The 14,825-nt window shown below is 42.8% G+C and overlaps 1 protein-coding gene across 3 annotated transcripts in view; it reads left to right on the forward strand.

Annotated features, from left to right (window-relative positions):
* GJC1 (gap junction protein gamma 1) overlaps nt 1-14,825 on the forward strand; it is a 32,264-nt gene that overhangs the window by 2,261 nt on the left and 15,178 nt on the right. Inside the window, exon 2 of one of the 3 annotated variants that reach the window (XM_036341442.1) lies at nt 109-239. The gene's annotated coding sequence lies outside the window, so the exon portion shown is untranslated. Of the gene's footprint in view, nt 1-108; nt 240-2,621; nt 2,745-3,149; nt 3,230-14,825 lie in introns of those variants that run through there. The other 2 variants (XM_036341444.1, XM_036341443.1) reach the window with 2 other exon arrangements.

The raw sequence follows: 14,825 nt of genomic DNA on the forward strand, positions 1-14,825 counted from the left end.
GTCCCCAGTGTCCCCTTTGCCCTGACTCCCCAGGGAGCTAAGGCAGTCCAGCCTAGGCTCTCCTGTTGCTTCTTCTATGCTAAGTCCTTTCTTGTTTTCTGTCCCCAGCTTTAGTAAAAGTTCCCTCCGAGTCACCTGGATTCGTGTTGCAAAATTTTTCCTGCACAACGGAAGCCAAGAACCCACACACTGCCGGCCAGCCCTAGGCAGGCTGCTCAGGTCCCCTTTCCTGTAACAAGGTAACAGATACAGAAAGTGTGTCCTTCCTAAGCTCCATGAAGAATGGGCAAAGCTATGAGATGGGAAGCCTTCCCTGGCAGATTCATCGATGAATTGATAAGAAAAGTAGTTAATAAATATTTGATAATAGATTATTTATACATATAATACATAATACAGGGTGGGGCAAGAGTAGATTTACAGTCATTAATATGGAAAATAATACAATAATTAATAAATAATAATACAAGAATAAATTCTGGCCCTGGCTGAGTAGCTCAGTTGGTTAGAGTATCTCACGATATACCAAAGGTTGTAGGTTTGATCCCTGGTCAGGACGGCACATACAAGAATCAACCAATGAAAGCATAGATAAGTGGAACAATGGAGTGATATTTCTCTCCCTCGCTCTCAAATCAATAAATTAACAAAAAAAGAGTAAACTGTATTTCACATACAACTGTAAACCTACTTTTTGCTCCACCCTTACATATTTGTTTATATATCTTCTTTATACACAGGGGTGGGCAAAAATAGGTTTACAGTTGTGAGTACATGAAACACAAGTTTATTTTTTTTAAAAAAACAACCTAATCATGGATGTGACATTTCATTACTTTTCTTTTTTAATTGGGGTCACATTGGGCAGAGTATATTCTTATATATTTTTCCATGTGAACAACTGTAAACCTACTTTTGCCACCTCTGTATATGCTATATATACTAGTTCATATATAATCAGATGTTTTAACACTATGGTAAAGTTTTTATTGAACTCCTAATATGCCACACAAAAGTGTACAGCTCAGACGTGGCAGCTGAGCACATCTGTGTATTCAAGCATCCAGACTGAGAACAGAATAGGACTAGCCCCCAAGAAGCCCCTCACGTTCCCTTCCAGTAACCATTCTTCCCTCAAGTTTAGCTACTACCCTTACTTCTAACAGCACAGGCTGGTTTTGCCTGTTTTTGAACTTTATATAAATGGTTTTGTGAGATTTATCTGTCTTATTGTGTATGCTTGTAGATTGCTCATTCTCATCGCTGCATAATGTACCCTTGTGTGAATATCATACAATTTATCTACCCCTTCGACCACTGATGGGCATTTTAGGTAGTTTCCAGTTTTCTGGCTCTGACAAATAGTGATGCTATTAATACTCCAGTACAAGTATTTTGGTGAACATGTATACACATTTCTGTGGAATTCCCACGGAATTGCAGTTATAGTGTAGCCACAGGTTCAGCTTTAGTAGATAGGGCCAGTTTTCCAAAGTGATTTGTACCTATTTATACTTGGTTGAGTAATATGTGAGAGGTTTAATATTTCAATCAGCATGTACAGTGATGTGTTTTACCTGTTACTTCTGCTAACATGTTCTTTATTCAAATTTTCATAAATGTACAGTCTTCACACTTGTCATTTTAAATACGTTTGTAGAGGTAATGTGATAATGAGGGGCTGGGGGAGACTGGGGCATGGCAAGAACAAGAGGGACGAGAACTTACAGAGTTCAAGCAGCTGAGTGGGGGCAGCGCCTGCCCTGGATAAACAGATGTTACTCAGAAGTAGCTGCCACTTGGAAATAGAGGCTCAAAGTGAGCAACTTTTTTTTTGACATTTTTAGGGAGAAGCCAGAAATACAGGCTTTTAAAATTTGGCGATTCATTCATATTTTGGGAAAACATCGTACTGGCCAAACAAAACTTTGTCAGTAGGCCAGATAGATGCCTAGCCCTCAGGTTTCCAACCTCTAGACTAGCTGTTAGGGCTCCACACGGCTTTCAGGGTGGAGGTGGGCAGTTGACTTGTAGCAGGTTGCCTCACTTGCTAGAGCTTAATTTCCTCTCTGGTCAAAAGGGAAAAGTAAACGCCTATCCTTTTGTCTAGTGATGGCCAAAAGAGGAGATTTCGGAGTGTGGGTGTTGGGAGTTGTCAAACACTATACAGAGTACTTCCCCATCTCCTTCCTACTCTTGTTTCACACTAACTCACTCTACTTAAAGTATTTGAGAAATTTTCAGATTTCTACCAGGGAGTTTAAGGCTGGAGATTCCTGCCCTAGCTGGTTTGGCTCAGTGGATAGAGAGCTGGCCTGAGGACTGAAGGGTCCCGAGTTCCATCCCCGGGTTGTGGATTCCCCGGTAAGGAGCGTGCAGAAGGCAGCCAATCAATGATTCTCTCTCATCATTGATGTTTCTCTCTCTCTCCCTCTCCCTTTCTCTCTGATATCTATATCTATCTATCTATCTATCTATTTAAAAAAGAATGGAGATTCCTAGACTTTTAGGAAGGCTAGGCTGCTGGGACGCAAAGGGTTAAGAGGAAATGGCCCATTAGGGTTCCGCTAACCCGAGGAGTCCAGGACTTCAATGTATCTAGAAAGCCACTACTCAGCGGGCTGGGATGGTGAGCTCCGCAAGGGGCCTGATCCTCCAGCTAGCAGAGCATCCTGCCTGCGCAGGACCACGGCCCCGCCAGCTCGGGGACACTCCGGGACGGCGGGACCCACTCGGATGCCCAGGTGAGGGCGCGTCCTCACCGCCACTAGTCGCCCGCTCCAGGGGAGGGTCGTGCCGACCCTGCGAGGGCTGCTCCGTCCCAGGTGCAGACTCCGCGCGGTGGGTTCCGCCCGGGAACGTGCCGCCCCGGTCCCGGCCGCAGAAAGTTAGGCGCGTGCCAGCCCCGCGCGCTCCGGGCCGCCCCCTCCCGCGCGCGCGCCACGTGCCGCACCCCCCTCCCCGGCCGGCCGGCGGGACGCCCCCGCCCCCCTCGCGGCGCGTAGTGCGCAGGCGCCTCCCCGCGGGTCCGGCGGCGGCGGGAGCGGCTTTGGCCTCGGCAGGAGCCTGAGGTGGCGGCGACGGCCAAGGAGGAGGAGGAGGAGGAGGAGGAGGAGAAGCGCGGGTGGCGGCGAAGGCGATGGCGACGCGGGGCACATGAGGCGGCGGCCGGCGGGACGGGCCGAGGCCCGGCGGCGGAGGAGGCGGCTCCGGGGGACCCCGCCGCCCGGTGAGGGGCGACCGCCGGGCCGGCTGAGAAGGGGCGGGATGGGGACGGGAGAACTTGTCTCGGGAGGCCCGGGCCGGGGAAGAGGAGGGGCTCCGCCGAGGGGTTCCCGCCAAGCCCGAGGGGCGGCGGCCCCCGCCGTCGCAGGCGCGCCCTCCCGCTTTGTCCCGGGCGCGCGGTTTCCAAATTGGGAGGGAAACGACTTGGGGGTGGGTCTCCCGGCCGCGGCGGCGGGAGGGGAGCGGGGGACCGGGGCGCGCACTCGGACGGCGCTCGGCCGTGCTCCCCATCGGCGGGCGGTTAGGGGCGCAGGGCCGCGCCGGCTGCTCTTTGTCTCCGGCCGCGGCCCCGACGTGTCCCCGGCGGCTCGGGTTCGTTGGCCGCGGTCCTCCCGCGGGTGTTTCGGGGGGACGGGGCGGGGGCGGGGACAGCGGAGGCTTGCCGCTTGATGAACACGTTTTTTTAAACTTCGGATGGTTTCTCCCCACTTTTGGAAACTTTGGGCGACTGTGTTGGCTTTGTGTGTTTTTTTGTGTTTTCCCCACTTCCATCTCCAGATTCCAAATCTAAGGGAAGGCGCTCGCGCTGTGATTGTGGGCAGTTGTGTGGTTGGCCGCAGCGTGTGGAGCCTTGAATTGAAAAGATTTTGCGTAATTGTGTGGTTGAGCATTTCGGTTCTCCCCCCCCCCCCTTGTTTTTTTTTTGCGATTGTTCCTGAGATTGGTGTTACTTTTTCTTTGCGAAATGGGTGAGTGTGGCTTTGTCGTCCGTCAGAGTTTTTGTTCGCGGAGAAGGGGCATGGTTACAGGTTTCTTTGTGCTCGTGCTTTATTTTGTGAGCATCAGGGTCGGAGAAGTTAAATTAGAATACGTTCTTTTTTAAAAAATTCTTTATTAAGGTATTACAAATGTGTCCTCCTCCCCCCCCCCAGTAAACCCCCTCTCCCCCTTAGAATACGTTCTTGTAGGCGGTATCCTGTCCGCCTGGCTAACTGCAGTTGTGCGTTGTGTGTACATTGAAGTGAGTACGTATTGAAGTGAGTACGTGAGAAAGCGCCGTAATTTTAATTCCCTGATGCAGGAGGATAGCATATCTGGAGTCCATTAACTTCTGTAGAAAAGGGAGTTCGTAATGTAATTTAGGGGTCACATCCTTTACCCCCCACGAGGGGGGTTTCGGTATTAATATTCCGAATAAGAGCTTAGAAAGATAAACGCATTTTCAGGGCCCCTGACTAAAAATAGTTCGAGTTGTGGTTATGTTTGCTAGGGTTTTCTGGTTTCATTTTTTGGAATTTAGCATAGAGTTGTATATTAGAGTTGCTTTGGATTTCTTAAGTGCAATGTCATGGCGGAATTTAAAAAAACATGAAATGACTTTTCTGGGTAAAAGATAAAAAGCTCTGTCTGGTAAGCAGATCTGGGTCTTAGTGTTGGCCAGGTCTTTGTGGACAGTGTTGTAGGCGAAGGGCATTTTGAAGAGAATATATGCCAATTACATGAACGCTCTATTATTTGTCCTGATTTGTAAATGGTTTAATCTTTACTACTTGTCTTAAACTGTTGTGCATTTTCCTAAGCATTTCAAGTATCCTTTCTAAAAGTCAGTGCTTTTAACTGCTTTTTAGGTTGTGTGACTTTCGAATTGGCTTTCTACTTACCTAGGTGCTTACCACAGTTTTCTTAAAAAGAAGCAAAGTAACTATCTATTCAGTTCATGAAGGTAGACTTTAGTTTTAGTCTAATCCAAAGGATTTAGAAAGTCAACATTTCTTGAACATAACAATCTTACTTACAAATTCGGTTATCCCTTAATAATTATTTTTTCTTATTTCACATTCTATAAATTAGCCAAAGGAAGGGATAATTTGGTAATTGAGATCCTAGAATACAAAATACATAATTAATACAGAACCTCATTCTCTTAATATCTAGTTTGTTCCATGCCTAAATAAGTGTAAAGTGTTAAGTTCCAACATGTTTTTTTTTTAACTTGAAGTTTGTTCACATTTTAAAATAAATGAGGTATGTCCTTTTTATTATTATTATTCATCTGGATAGTTAAATGCAACAGGGAGGGTCTAATTCTTGTTTCTGAACTCATGCTTTCTTCCCCCTCCCCTCCCTTTTCAATCCTCATCCGAGGATATTTCCTTCATGGATCCTCAGAGTGGAAGGGGGGGAGCAGGAGAGAGAGAAACATCAGTGTAACACCAATGTGAGAGACACAAAGTTATGTTGCCTCCCGCATGTGCCCCGACCTACCTGGATTGGGATCAGACCTGCAATCCAGGCACTGCCTCTGACCAGGAATGGACCCGCAACTCCTAGTGCACCAGCCAAGGCAACTCATGCTTTTCCTGTTGCATAGAAACATTATCTGGCTCCTGCCCAGAATATCCGATAAAAAGTCAGAGAAAGGATGGGATTCCTTTTGATAGATTTTAGCTGATATCATTAACCTGAAACTTAGACATAGAAACAGTTTGGGATTGTTAATATCAGCTAAGTGCCAACAATTGTTTTTCAGAGTTTAGTCTGTGTGGTGCTATTTTCTACAGCTCTCAGGAATGAATGACCAGACGGCACTGGCATACATCCTTGAGTTGCAGAGATTGCACTGACTGACAGCACTTGGGTTTATCGGTCAGACCTGTGGAATGTGTTGCCCAAAGGTGTGTGTGTGTGTGTGTGTGTGTGTGTGTTTCCCCCCCCCAAGACAAGGATGAGATCTCTTTGCACATAACACTCTATTTCTAAAGAAATGAAGTGTTCTGTGGAATGAGTAGAGCCCTCAAGTAAAGCTTGTTCTTTGAGATTATGTTGCTGTAGCACCAGCACAATTTCGACAGAAGTATTCTGGTGCCCACACATTCATTCAGTGAACCTTTCTTTTTCTTTTTCCATCAAGTACTTATGTTAGGCACTAAATTAGATGCTGAAGATTCAAAGATAAATACTATGTGATTTTTGTTCTGAAAATGCTTATAGCTTAACATTGCTAAAAAGGGTTAGCAGTTGGGAAATTATCTAAAATCTTTGAAATAAAAGAAATGTATAAAAGAGTAAGTTTTGATGCTTTATCTCTATAAAATGGAATCAAGTTCTCATACCTCTGTTCTGACCCTCCAATCTCTAAGACTGTATTCAAGTCTCAGATAGTTAAAAAAGGTTATTTTTTATCTACGTCTTTGTAGGAGTTATCAGTTTTAACTGAATTTGTTGTTACTTTGAGTTAACATTTCCTTTGGGAATGTTGAGAGTAAAGTAGATCTGGACTCTGTTTTTAGGGAATTCTGTTTGACTCATTCTTGGACGTTAGTTTCCTAATTGCCCATCCAGAATGGGTGTTTATTTAGATTCAAAAATTTCCCTCCTGAAATAACTTTGTCCTCTTGGGTTCTAATTTTCCCTCCTTGCTCTCTGGGTGTTCCTTCAGGCTGGAGGGTGGGGAGCATTCTTTTATCAGATCTTTAATTGTTCTTTCTCAAGTCTTGGTTCTTGGTCTTCCTCTCTTCCCACTCTCGTCTTATCTATGTGGCTTCGGTTACTGTATATATTTTGAATATGCCTCAATTTTTATCTGTAGTTCAGATCCTTTTTTTGATCCCAGCTGTCTGTTCAACATGTCCACTTAGATATTTAGTACTTTGAATTGAGTTGCCCCAGACTGAGCTCTTGATCTTGGCTGCAAACCTAGACCTTCACTGTACCCTGTTTTATTAAGTGGCTCTGTCAACAACTTACTGAGCCCAGACTCTTGCCATTTCTCTCCACCGCTGTCTCTCCATCTTGGTCTAGGCCACCTTTTCCTAAGTCTGTTATAGTCCATTCTAAATGTTTTCCTTGTTCACATTTGTAAAAAGAGAAAAAGTAATATGAAATATTTAAGACAGAAAAAGTAATAATACTACAATAAATACTTGTGTGCCTACCTTGCAGCTTAACAAATAAAACATTACCAGTACAGTGGAAGTCTTCTGTGTTTTCCACCTGATTCCATGCTCCCCACCACCTCTACTGTAGGCTTTTTAAAACCAGAGGTCATTGCCAACTTGAATTTATTATTCTCTTGCATTTCTTTATCTTTTACTATCATGTATATACCTCAAGCCATATATAGCAAGTCCTCACTTAACGGCAATAGGTTCTTGGAAACTGCAACTTTAAGCAAAACAATGTCTAATGAAACCAATTTTACCATAGGCAAATTGATATAAACAAGAGTTAAGTTCCTACATATTTCTGGTCACAGAAACATCACCAAATTTTTAAATACTCAAAACACTTCTAATATTAAACATTAAACTGTGAGCTATACATACATTTAAGAAAGATTAATAAAAACAAAGTCTTTTCATCTTTCAGCCTGCTTATTCCAGTTCAGTGTCAAGGGTGGCCTGATCCTATACCCTAAGCTCAGGGCAAGCATCACCCTGGACCAGGATGACCTTCCATCACAGGGTGCACCCCTACACACCCCACACTCACTCAGACTGGGACCATTTAGAGTACCAGGGGTGGGCAAACTTTTTGACTCGAGGGCCACAATGGGTTCTTAAACTGGACCGGAGGGCCGGAACAAAAGCATGGATGGAGTGTTTGTGTGAACTAATATAAATTCAAAGTAAACATCATTACGTAGAAGGGTACGGTCTTTTTTTTCAATAGTTTTATTCATTTCAAACGGGCCGGATCCGGGCCCGCAGGCCGTAGTTTGCCCACGGCTGGTTTAGACACACCGTTTGCCTTATGTGCACATCTTTGGGATGTGAGAAGAAACCAGAATACCGGAAGTAAAATCCAGGCAGTCATGGGGAGGAGCTGCAAACGCCACAGACAGTGGCCCCTGACAAAACCATGTTATTTAAGGACCTGCTATACCCTTATCTACTCTTCACAGCCTAGAGAATTATCTTTATAAAACAGATTTAATCAAGTCACTTATCTGAAAACTCCTGTTGTTTCTTTTACCTTCATTTAACAAGGTGTGATCTGGCCTTGCCTACTTCTCCAGCATCATTTCTTTCTTTAAAAAAAATTTTTTTAAATTGATTTTAGAGAGAGGGAGAGGGATAGAGAGATAGAAACATCAATGCATCGGCTGCCTTTTATGCCCCCTAATGGGGATTGAGTCGGAAACCCTGGCATGTGCCCTGACCAGGAATTGAACTGTGACCTCCTTGTTCATGGGCCTACGCTCAACCCACTGAACCACCCTGGCCGGGCTCCAGCATCGTTTCTTTGTACTTTCTTGTTATGTATGGTCTAGCCATACCGATTTTTTTTGCTCTTCCTTGAAAGTTCAGAGCTCACCCAAGGGCCTTTGTACATGCTGTAGCTAATTCCTCTGTCTGGAAGGCAGCTATTCTTCAGAATGTGCTTAAGTAAGCACACCTGCAGAGAAACCGCTGCGTCTCCTCAGTTAGGTTAGGGGGCCCTACAAATACACTCTCATAGCACCGAGCACTTCTGTTTTGTAGGCTTTATCACAATCTTTATTTGTATAATGCTTATTTCACCACTAGACTATACTGTATATTCTGTAAAGTCAGTATTAATGTTTATCTTGGGTAGGCCAGTATCCCCAGCACCTAACTCATAGTTCATTATATATTCAACAATTATATGAGTGCTTACTAAAAATTTTATTTTTTTAAATATTTTTATTGATTTCAGAGAGGAAGGAAGAGGGAGAGAGAGATAGAAACATCAATGATGAGAGAGAATCATTGATTGGCTGCCTCCTGCATGCCCCTCACTGGGGATCGAGCCCACGACCCGGGCATGTCCCCTTGACTGGAATCGAACCTGGGACCCTTCAGTCCGCAGGCCGATGCTCTATCCACTGAGCCACACCGGCTAGGGCTAAAATTTTATTTTTTATTTGTAGTTGCTGATTATATTATAGTAACCTCTGACAAAGCTTTTGTTCTAACTAGGAGCCTCATGATGGTGCGGGTGGGGGTGTGGGTGCGTGAGCGCTTGCTTTTTTCCCCCCCATTATTGCTTTTAGAGAGAGTGGAAAGGAGGGAAAAAGGAGGAGGGGGAGAGAGAGACATTAAGGAGAGACGCATGGATTGGTTGCCTCCAGCATGCGCCCCAGGGAAGGAACCTGCAACCCAGGTACATTTCCTTGATGGGAATTGAACTCAAGAACCTTCATTCCCTAGGCCGACACTCTAACTACTGAGTCATACCTGTCAGGGCAGTTTTTAGCAATTTTAACAGACCAAAAAATACAGTGATCACCTGTGGTATGGTGTATACAATGGGACTCTTGCCTCACAGGAAGATAATCACAGCTAGGCTTAAGTAGGCTATCAGATGACATAAAGAAATTGAAGATTAGGTGTGTTTTTTTTCTTGACAGACTGCACCTAGTTCTAATTTTAATTTCTTCCCAATTGCTGGGCCAACGGTTAGTATAATATGTCCCAAGAAACCACACATATTCTAGTTATACATTAAAGCTGACATTGACAGTTTTAATTGACTTGACAGTTTTAATTGACCATTTAATTGACTTGAAAAAAAATTGTGTTTTGGAGTAGGTAATGTATTATGTAGTCACAATCCTAAAGGTATAAATGGATATACAGTGAAAAGTAAGTCTTCCATTGTTCTCTTTTCTTTCAGTCACACATTATTTTTCTGCTAAAGCAATTACTGTTTACCTTTTTTGTAAATTCTAGAGATAACAAACCATATATTTACTATTCCCCCACACATATAAGTGTTAGCACACTATACCTACTGTTCTACAGCCTGCATTTTTCACTAATACACGTTAGTTTCATATCATTACAGATAGAGCTATCTCATTCTTTTTTTTTTTTTTTAAATATATTTGTATTGGCCCTAACCGGTTTGGCTCAGTGGATAGAGCGCCGGCCTGCGGACTGAAGGGTCCCAGGTTTGATTCTGGTCAAGGGCATGTACCTGGGTTGCGGGCACATTCCCAGTAGGGGATGTGCAGGAGGCAGCTGGTCAATGTTTTTCTCTCATTGATGCTTCTAACTCTCTATCCCTCCTCTCCCTTCCTCTCTGTAAAAAAATCAATAAAATATATATTTTTTAAAAAAATATGTTTTTACTGATTTCAGAGAAGAAGGGAGAGGAAGAGAGAGATAGAAACATCAATGATGAGAGAGAATCATTGATCGGCTGCCTCCTACAAGCCCTCTACTGGGGATCAAGCCTGCAACCCGGGCATGTGCCCTTGGCCAGAATTGAACCCGGGACCCTTCAGTCTGCAGGCCGATGCTCTATCCACTGAGCCAAACCAGCTAGGGCAAACTGTCTCATTCTTTTTGACAACAGATGGGCTGTAATTTGTTTACCCAGTTCCTTACTGATAGTCTTTATATTGTTTCCAGCCCATTATAAACAGTGCTGCAGAGAATATTCCTGTATATTATTTTATATATCTGTTAGATAAATATAGAGAACCGAAATGCTCAGAGACCGAACCTGAAACCTTGGCATATTGGGACAACGCTCTAACCAACTGAACTACCCTGACAGGGCCTATGCAGTCTTAAAATAAAACACTGAGCCCACATAGTATAGCAAAAAGATCATTAGGTCCTGAGTTGTATTCTAGACTTTACACCTAATTGGTATGCAAGTCATCTTGATCTTTGATATCCTCTTCAGTAAAATAAGGATGTTAGTCTCATATTGTGGTGTCAAACAATGAGCCACTGCAGGCAGAGTAGTTGAAAGATAACCTAGTTTTATCTGTGAACTGTAACTAATACTAATGGTATGTGTGACCTTTTCAAATGTATATGCAGTTTATTTATAGTAAATAAACTCAGCCCTAGCCGGTTTGGCTCAGTGAATTGAGCATCTGCCTGAGGACTGAAGTGTCCCGGGTTCGATTCTGACCAAGGGCATGTACTTGCAGGCTCAATTCCTGCCCTGGTCGGGGCGTGTGCAGGAGGCAACCAATTGGTGTGTCTCTTTTACATCAATGCTTCTCTCTCTCTGTGTGTCTCTCCCCCTCCCTTCCACTCTCTCTTAAAAAAAAAAAAAAAATCAATGGAAATATATCCTCAGGTGAGGATTAACAAAGAAAAATTAAAAAAAAATAAACTGCAGATTTATTTAATTTAATTTATTTATTTTAAAAAATATATTTTATTGATATTTTACAGAGAGGAAGGGAGAGGGATAGAGAGTTAGAAACATCGATGAGAGAGAAACATGGATCAGCTGCCTCCTACACCACCCCTACTGGGGATGTGCCCGCAACCTAGGTACATGCCCTTGACCAGAATCGAACCTGGGACCCTCAGTCCGCAGGCTGGCGCTCTGCCCACTGAGCCAAACCAGTTAGGGCTGCAGATTTATTATGATAGAGTTTTATCTTTCTGTGTTTTCTCCAAATACAGATAATAAACATATAACTACCACTATATAGGGCTCTAGAGAAATCTTACAATTTACCTAAAGGTCCTCAGACTCTATAAGTTGGGGACTACTAGCCTAGGCAATCGCTATTATTTCTGCAGTTCAACCAACTGAGCCAAACCGCCTGGGCTGTCTCAGTTCTCTTATTGAATTGTGCACTCTATTATACTTGAACTTGGGAAAGAAAAGAAGATAGAAAAATATGTTTATGATTTGAACATGGGAGGAAAATTTATATACATAGCTTACAAAGCATTCTACTGAATAGATTTATTTTGATTACCAGTTAATTATAGTTACTAGTTCAGTGAGAAATTTTAAGCAGACACATATTCTTATCCCAACAGAAGAACCCTTGATATGAAGGAGAGAAAATGAAGTGGAATGATTAGGACAGGAAGTATGAGTTTTGTAACATTCTCATATGTCAAGTAAACATTTATTTTACTATTTTTTAAAAATACGTTTATTGCCCTAACCGTTTGGGTTCAGTGGATACAGCATCAGGCCGAGGACTGAAGGGTCCCAGGTTCAGTTCCAGTCAAGGGCATATATCTTGGTTATTGATTAAGGTATTACATATGTGTCCTATAACCCCATTGCGCCCCCACGCCCCCCGGGTTATTGATTTTTTTTTACAGAGAGAGGAAGGGAGAAAGATAGACAGACAGACAGAAACATCAATGATGAGAGAGAAGCGTCGATCAGCTGCCTCCTGCATGCCCCTTATTGGGGATTGAGCCTGCAACCCCGGCATGTGCCCTAACTGGGAATTGAACCGTGACCTCCTGATTCATGGGTTGACGCTCAACCAATAAGCCACACCAGCCGGGTTGCAAGTAAACATTTAATAGAACTCACTTGTAATGGAGAATGGTAGGTTTTTGGTGGCTGTTTGAATAATCTATTTATCAAATAAAGGTAACCCCTTCCAAAATATTGAATATCAGACACTCAATAACCAGCAGGTAGCAGTGGCAACAATGATATATTTCAAGTAAATATTGGTATACTAATTTTCTATGTTGCTTTTGGACCATTCGAGAGTGAGTCTCTAAAGAAATTAGAAGAGCAGCATTATGATAGTAAGTTGCTATATAAGACATCATGTCAGGGTACTACTATCTTTTGATATATTCTTACAGATTAAGAATTACCCTCTAGGCTCACCCTTTACATTTTAATCTGGAGTAGAATTTAAAGTTCTGCTTGGATCCCCTTATGCAAGTGGGTGTAATTGTACCAAAGTTTCTGTGAGATAGTTAACACTTCTGTGTTGTATCCATTACTTGGTCTTTATGAATATATGCAAATATTATGAAATTTGTACCCTGGCCTACTTTTAAATTTCTCTCGGGGCTTTTCCTGCATAGTAAAGCTTTGCCAACTCCATTATTACTTGTTTTTTGTAGAATATACTAAAAAGCAAATAAAAGAAAAATTGTCCATAAGCCATTGTTAATGAGTATTTCTACTCAGGCATATTATTTTATTGGTTTTTTTTTGTTTGTTTTTGTCTTTTTACTATATAAAAGCTTTTTCCCACAATGATGAACTATTCTTTTTAAAATAAGTCACAAATTGGCAGGCTTTATTCAGCTGGTAAGATCTCTAGCTCAATATTATTATTACTAGTGGCCCAGTGCATGAATTCATGCACATTGAAAGGCAATTAATTAGAAGAAATATTTTAATATCGCTATTTGCCCTTTATAATAGAAGTGTCAACCAAATTCACGATCGACAATGACAGATCAAAACACACGCATGCGATTGGCGCCAGTGAGAGTTTTATATGTATCGTGCTTGTGTGCGTCAATTTAGCCTTTTATAGATATAGAATAAACTTGCTTAATTAGACCTGCTTTCTGATTTAGCTAAACTTTTTCCAGCCCAGTGAAGCACCCCAACTTCTCTTTCAAGTCATTGTCAGCAACACGGCAGTATATAATATCAACACGAAGCAGATTATTATTGTAGATCACACAGGGAGAACAAAGGGTAAAATATTTCACTGCAGCAGTGTTTGACTATATTCTGCACAGTGAGAAAACCTGGAGTCATTTTCAAGGCCCACCATTTCTTCTTTTCAGTTGGGTCAAGTTTCTAAGCTTTCTAAATCTCCGTTTTCCAGCTAATGAAAATAAAATAGGATTCCACCATGTTTCCTATCTACCTACTCCAGGACTTCTGTGAGGATCAAATGAGATGAGGCATGGAAAAATGCTTCATAGACATTTGGTTAAAGTGTAAATGTTTCCACCTGGTATAAAGCAAGTCGTGTTCCTGGGATGAAGAAACTCCAAGGCTAGTTGGTAAGGAGAGGAAGCCAGGTGTTGCTATGTGACATCATTACCTGGAGCCCACAGCCACTGTTTCTGGGCTGAGCTGTGGGCTGCATTTTGTGCCATGGGGTCTCGGCAGCATCGGCTGCAATTTGGTGGGCTGTAGTTCAGGGGTGGTGGCGGGGCCTGTGTCCCACTTGGGGGAAACTGAGTGTTGCTTTGTTGTCGCCAGATCTGTGGTGCTATTTTCTCTGTAAATGGCCAGCGTGCATCACAGCAGCTCCTGTGTTGAGCATCTGCCCCCGGTGGTCAGTATGCATCATAGCAACCGGTTGGACGGTCAGACACTTAGCATATTAGCCTCATATATATAGATTATTTTAAAATATATTTTTATTGATTTCAGAGAGGAAAGGAAAGGGAGGGAGAGAGAGAAACACCAATGATGAGAGAAAATCATTGATCAGCTGCCTCCTGCATGCCCCACACTGGGGATTGAGCCTGCAACCTGAGCATGTGCCCTCACTGGGAATCGAACCATGACTTCCTGGTTCATAGGTCGATGCTCAACCACTTAGCCACTCCAGCCGGGCATTCTCAATATTATTTAAATGTGGTTTTTAAAAGATTATTATTGTTATTAGTTGTCAACTTAAAAAATAAAAGAGACTGCAGGTAGGAGTGTAAGTTGATATAACCCTCTTTGGAAAAGGGCTAATTTACTAAAGCTGACATATACATATCCTATGGCTAGCTATTCTGCTTCTAGGTATGCTACAGAAATGCATTCATAAGTTCACCAGAAGACATATGTGGCATGTTCATAGTAGCATTATTCATACTTGCCCCAAACTGGAAACTGCTCAAATACTATCAACCAGCAGTGAATAGATAAAT

This window comes from Myotis myotis, unplaced genomic scaffold (assembly GCF_014108235.1).
Source record: "Myotis myotis isolate mMyoMyo1 unplaced genomic scaffold, mMyoMyo1.p scaffold_m19_p_17, whole genome shotgun sequence".
Taxonomy (NCBI): Eukaryota; Metazoa; Chordata; class Mammalia; order Chiroptera; family Vespertilionidae; genus Myotis; species Myotis myotis.